The sequence below is a fragment of the Lissotriton vulgaris genome, chromosome 1_1 (assembly GCF_964263255.1).
Source record: "Lissotriton vulgaris chromosome 1_1, aLisVul1.2, whole genome shotgun sequence".
NCBI classification, from domain to species: domain Eukaryota; kingdom Metazoa; phylum Chordata; class Amphibia; order Caudata; family Salamandridae; genus Lissotriton; species Lissotriton vulgaris.
The window spans coordinates 1552655997-1552662502 of NC_141685.1; the positions used below are offsets into that span (position 1 = coordinate 1552655997).

Consider the following 6506-nt stretch of genomic DNA (forward strand, 5'->3'; position numbering starts at 1 on the left):
GTGCCATCCATGGACTCTGGTGCAAGCAAGTACATAGGCTCCCACCCACTGCCTAATGAGTAAAATACAGCCGCTATTTGTGGGCATTAGGCTTCTAACTCACCTGGCCCGCAGTGCCACCCCACCTGTTGCTTACTGATCGCCACACCACTGCTGATGTCTCACAGATACACTAAGTCAAATCTGTAACTGTTCTCTCTGCTTCGTGAAATACACTTAAATAATGCTTCTTTTCTTTACAATTCTGACAGCTATTCTCTACACCTCAACCGTTGCTGCTATATATTCATACATTTGGGGGAGGTTGTTCCAGTGTCGTCCATTTTATAGTTCAGCCACACGTACACAAACGACCGCAGTAAGTGAAACAGAGACTACATAAACAACCACAGTAACTGAAGCAGAGACGGAGCCTGAAATGTTTTGTAGAGCTATGCCTGAGAGCCAAACCTCTTAATGAAAGCTCAAACTTTCAGCTAAATTCCACGCTCTCTGACAAAGTACACATTTTACCACAGGCGGTGCTCAGAGCAGTCAAACCAATCTGCCACTCTTTGCACAAGATGTACATGTGTCCTCTTTATAAAACGTGAATGCAGTTAGAAAGAATGAACTAAGAGCTGTGGTCTCTGTTTGATCCCATTGAGCAGTTAAAATACAACAAATCAAAAACATTTCTTTGTTATAGGATTTCATTCCTAAAAGCAACTTTTAGGCAGGTTTGCGATTATAAATCAATCAATGTGTTTTTTCCCCTCGGGAATAAAAGAAAAAGTCCCCTCCAAAATTATCTTGCTGACTAGTGTACCAGCAGAAAACATAATGGGCCTTATTTATGAAGGCCTTGCGTCGCCGGTGCGTCACTTTTAACATGGGAAAAAATGACGCACCGGTGGCGCAAGGCCTTCATAAATAAGGCCCAATATTTTTAAGTGTTAATATGGAGTTCAAAATCTGCCTGCGTTGCAGGCCGAATTGTTAAGTGCAGGAAGGTACATCTTCCTGCACAAAAACAATACTTAAAGCTGTTTTACTCTTTCTAAGTGTGCTGCGCAATGCAGTACACTTCGAAAGAGGAAACAACAAGAAAAAAATAAAGATATTTCTCATTCTGGCGCCTTTATCGGGAAGTCCTACAATTTTCACGCATTCTAAAGTTTACTTGTCTTGAAAAATCTGGAAATGCACCAAACCACATAGGTGGATACATGGGAACATTCCCTCTCCTCCAATGTAACACCTTCCCAGGGCAGAGCAGCACACGGATGCGCCTTGCATTGCCATGCATTACTCCAGATTCACCAAGCCCTGCAGGGAATTGGAAGGTGGCTTTGCATGGCTTGGTAAGTACAACTTAAGGATTGCGTTGCCCCTACGTGATCTTGCCTGACGCAATGGCAACACAATCCTTTGATAAATCTGGCCTTGGTTTCTGTCACTATGGAGCGATATATAACACAATTTCCTATGCACACAACTTATCAATTTAGGTACAATTATATCTTAAGCAAACATCCAGTATATTTGGTCCTAGAAAATAATATTCTGCTTCTTCTGTTTGAGCAAACGTTGTTGTTTTATTGCCCAAAAAGACCTTACGCCAGCCGACACGTGTTTCGTCAGAGTGCAGATTGCTCTGACTCTTCAGGGCTTTCTTGCAATGATGGAGTATATTGTAATTCCACTTGACCGGTGATACTTCCAACCCTTGACTTCCGTAGTCCACAATGACTCTGGGAAGGTAGAACGCCGGATTCGCGGATCAACCAATATTCAAGGTCCAGGGACATTCGGACTTTACAGTGCAATCTACACACGCTTATAGCGATCCTCTCGCCTACATTGAATCACGCCGCCACTAGCAGTGTCAAGTGGATCTTACCGCAATTATCGTGTTTGCCTACACGTCTCTAAAGATACAGCCACCTGTTCACCAAACACGAAGTGGTGAAGCTACTGAAGAAATGCGGGAGGAATAGTTACATCCATTGAAAGTACACAACACCCTTACCGGGTTGGAAGTATCACCGGTCAAGTGGAATTACAATATACTCCATCATTGCAAGAAAGCCCTGAAGAGTCAGAGCAATCTGCACTCTGATGAACCACGTGTCGGCTGGCGTAAGTAAATTGATAAGTTGTGTGCATAGGAAATTGTGTTATATGTAGTCCAGGTGTTGCTCTCGACACCGTGCAAAGGGTCCAGAGGGTTTCCCTTTTTCCTGTGGCACCAGTTTTGATACTGTTAACCTAACAAATTGTCAGTAACTCATGTAGAGCGCAAGTAGTTCCTGCCGATACAAAACCCTTTGTCTTTGAGACTATGGAGCGATATATCTGCAAAAGAATATTGAAAAGGCTGTGAAAAATAATATGTCGCCTGAAAAGTGTTTTTTTTTATTTTTTATCTGAAACAGGTGAAAATGTATTTGCCACTCCACCCTAACCCAGGAAACGGAATGATCATAGGCACAAATATGGTGACAATCACATAGAGATGCTGCAACATGCACCTCCAGCAACAAATTGCATCAGATTTCACGCAAAACATACAGACTAGGTCAGCTTTGGAGTGGAACAGCCACAACCACCACACGACTTTTGGCTTCTGCGAAAGGTTCAGATTTTGGTGAGGTTTATTATTAAAATTGCAAATCTTCATGTTCAGACGACTGAGACTCCAGTGGGAACTTGATGCTCTTGGAATGACTGCAAATGAACAGTGCGATTAACCAGCTCCTCCTTACACATTTCCCACCCCTTCTCAATCTCAGGGACACAAACAGTGGCCTTTGACTAAGGCTAAAAAAAGTACAATACTTTTAAAAGTCTCAAGTTCTGCAAGTTTAAAAAAATACAGTCTGGTATTAATCCTGGCAAAGAGTTTGCTCCCACGGTGGCAGAAGCTTCTTGTACTTTGCCACCAACTGCTTTTCCTGTTTTAGCTTCTTGTTGGTTTCACTGCAGTTCTCCTCTGCTGCGGACTCTGCTTCTTCTAGTTTTCGCTTACTGCCTTCTGAGAGGGGTTTCTGCCTGGGATCAAAGTGTATAGTGATGCAGGTCATATTGTCACACCCTGTTCCATCACCTGAAGTGTCAGGAGCTAAACACTGATCCAAGAGTTCCAAAACAATGGAAGAAAGCTGCCGCAGTTCCCCGGTTTCATCTTTTTCATTGATCTTCTCATGGATAAAATCCACCACCTCCTGACTGCTCATTACATTCCAAATCGCATCACAGGCAATGACCATGAAATTGTGCTCCTCGTTGAGAGTGAGGACTTTAATGTCCGGCAGTGCAGAGATCATCTGTTCTTCTGGAGGCAGATTCTTATTTCGTTTATAAAAGTGATCTCCGATTGCTCTGGAGAGGTTGAGGCCTCCATTCTCTCGACCATCCATGGTAACTTTGCCACCTGCATTCTTTATCCTTGCCAGCTCCAGTTCATCTTCAGGTTTGTGATCATAGGACATATCAACTGCCTTCCCTCCTTCAGACACTACACAATGGGAGTCACCAGCATTGGCCACTATTAGTTGCTTGCCACGTATGAGAGACACCACGGCTGTTGTACCACTGTCGGAGCCAGGCTCCTCCTTTCCTTTCATCCCAGGCATCATTATTTCCTCCTCTTCATCCTCCTCCTCCTCCTCCCCATCTTCACTGTCTTCTTCATCATCCTCATCCTCTTCATTTTCAGCTTCCTCGCTGCTGTCATCCTATTCTTCCTCCTCCTCCTCACTACATCCCTCACTGTCTTCCTCCTCTTCCTCTGCCTCCTCAGATTCATTCTCACTGTCCTCAATTATGGCAGACTTTGTGCCACACTGTGGCTTGGCTGCGGAAGAAGAACAGGATGGTCCAGCTTCGCCTACCGAAGAGGTCGCCTTCCTACTTCCGCTCACCTCTGGCTTTTCTGTTGTGCTGCTTGCATCTTTGCTCATGGTGTCTCCTGCACGACTTTTCCTTGTTTTAGAGGTGTCCAAACTGGATGAGATCCCAGTAGCTTCATCAACCTTGCAGTTCTTGCTTTCCAGGTCTCCAGAGCCTACCTCTGGTTCTATCTTTCCATTAACAGTAGGTTCCTTGTGAGCTGCTTTTTCATCTTTGTTGCAATGCCCCTTCTCGCCACCATCCATGGCTGCTTTGTCCTTTACACTTTTGGCACAGTTTTGTCCATAGCGTGTTAACAACTCTTCAATAGTCATGGTAGCTTCCTCGTGCAATAGGGCAGCTTCCTCGTTATCCACATCATCCTCCTCTGCCACTTTCTCCTTGTCATCGTTGTGGTCATTAAGAGGCCTCCCAGCAATCTGACATAGCTCTTTGATGACGTCTTCAGTAGTGAGTTTGCTATCGATGGCCAGAAAAGCATCTTCCAAAGCCTTTTGTAACTTGCCCTCCTTATAGGCTTTTTGCTCCTTGATTATTTCTGGTAGGTACTTGGCACAATAGAGTGCAACTTCCTCCCCTCCGTGTCCATCACAGACTGAAAACATAGCAGTCTCGCTGTCCAATTCTGGAATGCAATTATGGGCATCCTCCATGGAGACCCTTCAGCCCTGCATGGCCGAGAAGCTGTAGTGCAGGCCGGGGCTGTCGCCATCACTTGAAGTCTTCACGGTGTTGGGCTGTGACGGGTAGGCACCCATGGTCGCAGGTCACTATGGCTCCTCTGGGTCTCGCACATGCCTGAGACGGAACCCAGCGGAGAGGGCACCCAGGGGAGCGCGCGGGAGCTCCAGGGTGCCTCCTGCGTCGGCCCCGGCTCACAGTCCTGGGACTGCGGGCGGGAGGATGGAGTTGAGCGAGGCAGGCCGCCGGTTGCCGCGAATACCGCCTAGCGCCTGAAAAGTTTTGAAAAGCTTTACGGAGTCTGTAATGTGACAGCTAGCGCACTTTGCCGACAGTTAAAAATGTCCACATAAACTGGATGATTTTTCCTGCAAAGTTTTCTTAGTATGAGAATCCTATAAAAGTTGGGTTTTGTGGCATCGTTTTCCTACAAAACGCGCCCTTGCAGGATTTTAAATGTTCCAAATTTTAAAAAACGTCATGAAATTTGCTGAAAGAAATGTTCACAACTCGGCATACCCCTATCTTTTAATCTTTCTTCCCAAGTTATATAGAATTGTAGGTAGGGCAGATGCAGATGCTAACACATATCACTAGTATTTATAACTCCAGTTTATGCGAACTATTTGTAATTAAGAAACTCAGGGGCATATTACCAAGGGCCTTATCTCCGCTTTAGCGGGATTTTTTCCCGCTAAAGCGGCGATAATTTTATCGCCCTATTACCTAACTGTTGCTAACACCAGTTAGCGACAGCTAGTAGGAGATAGCGATCATCTTGGGGCCCGCTTTGCATGTCAGCGATATTTATCGCTAGTGACATGCAAAGTGGGCGTGCCATCGCTATCTCCTATTACCTATTTTTGGAAATATTCGCGCTAAGCGCGATTATCTCCAAAAGCTAACGCCTGCCCAGAGCAGTTCTTAACCATTACAAGAATGGGGTGACCCTAACGGTATGGACCTGGGTATCAAATAATACAAACAAACAATGGTCCTAGACCTATAGATTTTTGTACATTGATCAAATCACGAGCAAGAGATTATTCAAGATGATAGCACCTTCAATTAGTCTGCTATCTGTAGAGGACTGAATCTGTTAAGACAAAACTATTTCCACCACGGTATTTTAGGAAAAATATATATTCTTGTTTAATTTTTCAGATTTTTACACAATTTGGTCAATATTGTCAATAAAAACATACAGGTTGCCCCAAGAAGGGAGTGCAGATAGAAAATGTGATTTCAAGGGGTGAATAAGTGAGGTGAAAGGAAATGGCACAGTGGTAAATAAGAAACAATTTTATAATTTAAACAATCAATACTGAATCCGGAACTTCACGAAATAACAGTATTGGACACCTAGCCAACAAATATCAGTTCATTTGAATTTGCGAACAACAACATTGTAGGGTTCTCATAACAATATTTATAGTCTTGGGGATAGGCTGCACCTCTACACCACGGTTAATAATTCCGGATTTCGCTTTGTTTTTTTAGGGTTATTGAGTACTCCCTGGTTGCCTCGTTGTTTGTTTTCTGTCCTGATGAAGACTTGCAGTCCCCAGGTCTAAATTACCGTTTGAGAAAAAGTCGAGTCGAAACGTCGACATTCTTTACATACACACCCTAGACCAGTACCTCTTCAACTTTGTAGGCAGTGCAAGACTATAAATATTGTTATGAGAACCCTACAATGTTGTTGTTCGCAAATTCAAATGAACTGATATTTGTTGGCTAGGTGTCCAATACTGTTATTTCGTGAAGTTCCGGATTCAGTATTGATTGTTTAAATTATAAAATTGTTTCTTATTTACCACTGTGCCATTTCCTTTCACCTCACTTATTCACCCCTTGAAATCACATTTTCTATCTGCACTCCCTTCTTGGGGCAACCTGTATGTTTTTATTGACAATATTGACCAAATTGT

The 6506-nt window shown here is 43.8% G+C and overlaps 1 pseudogene; it reads right to left on the minus strand.

The window, feature by feature from the left end:
- Nucleotides 1-2647: 2647 nt before the first annotated feature.
- LOC147750798 (protein phosphatase 1G pseudogene) lies at nt 2648-4745 on the minus strand (annotated as a pseudogene).
- Nucleotides 4746-6506: the final 1761 nt, after the last annotated feature.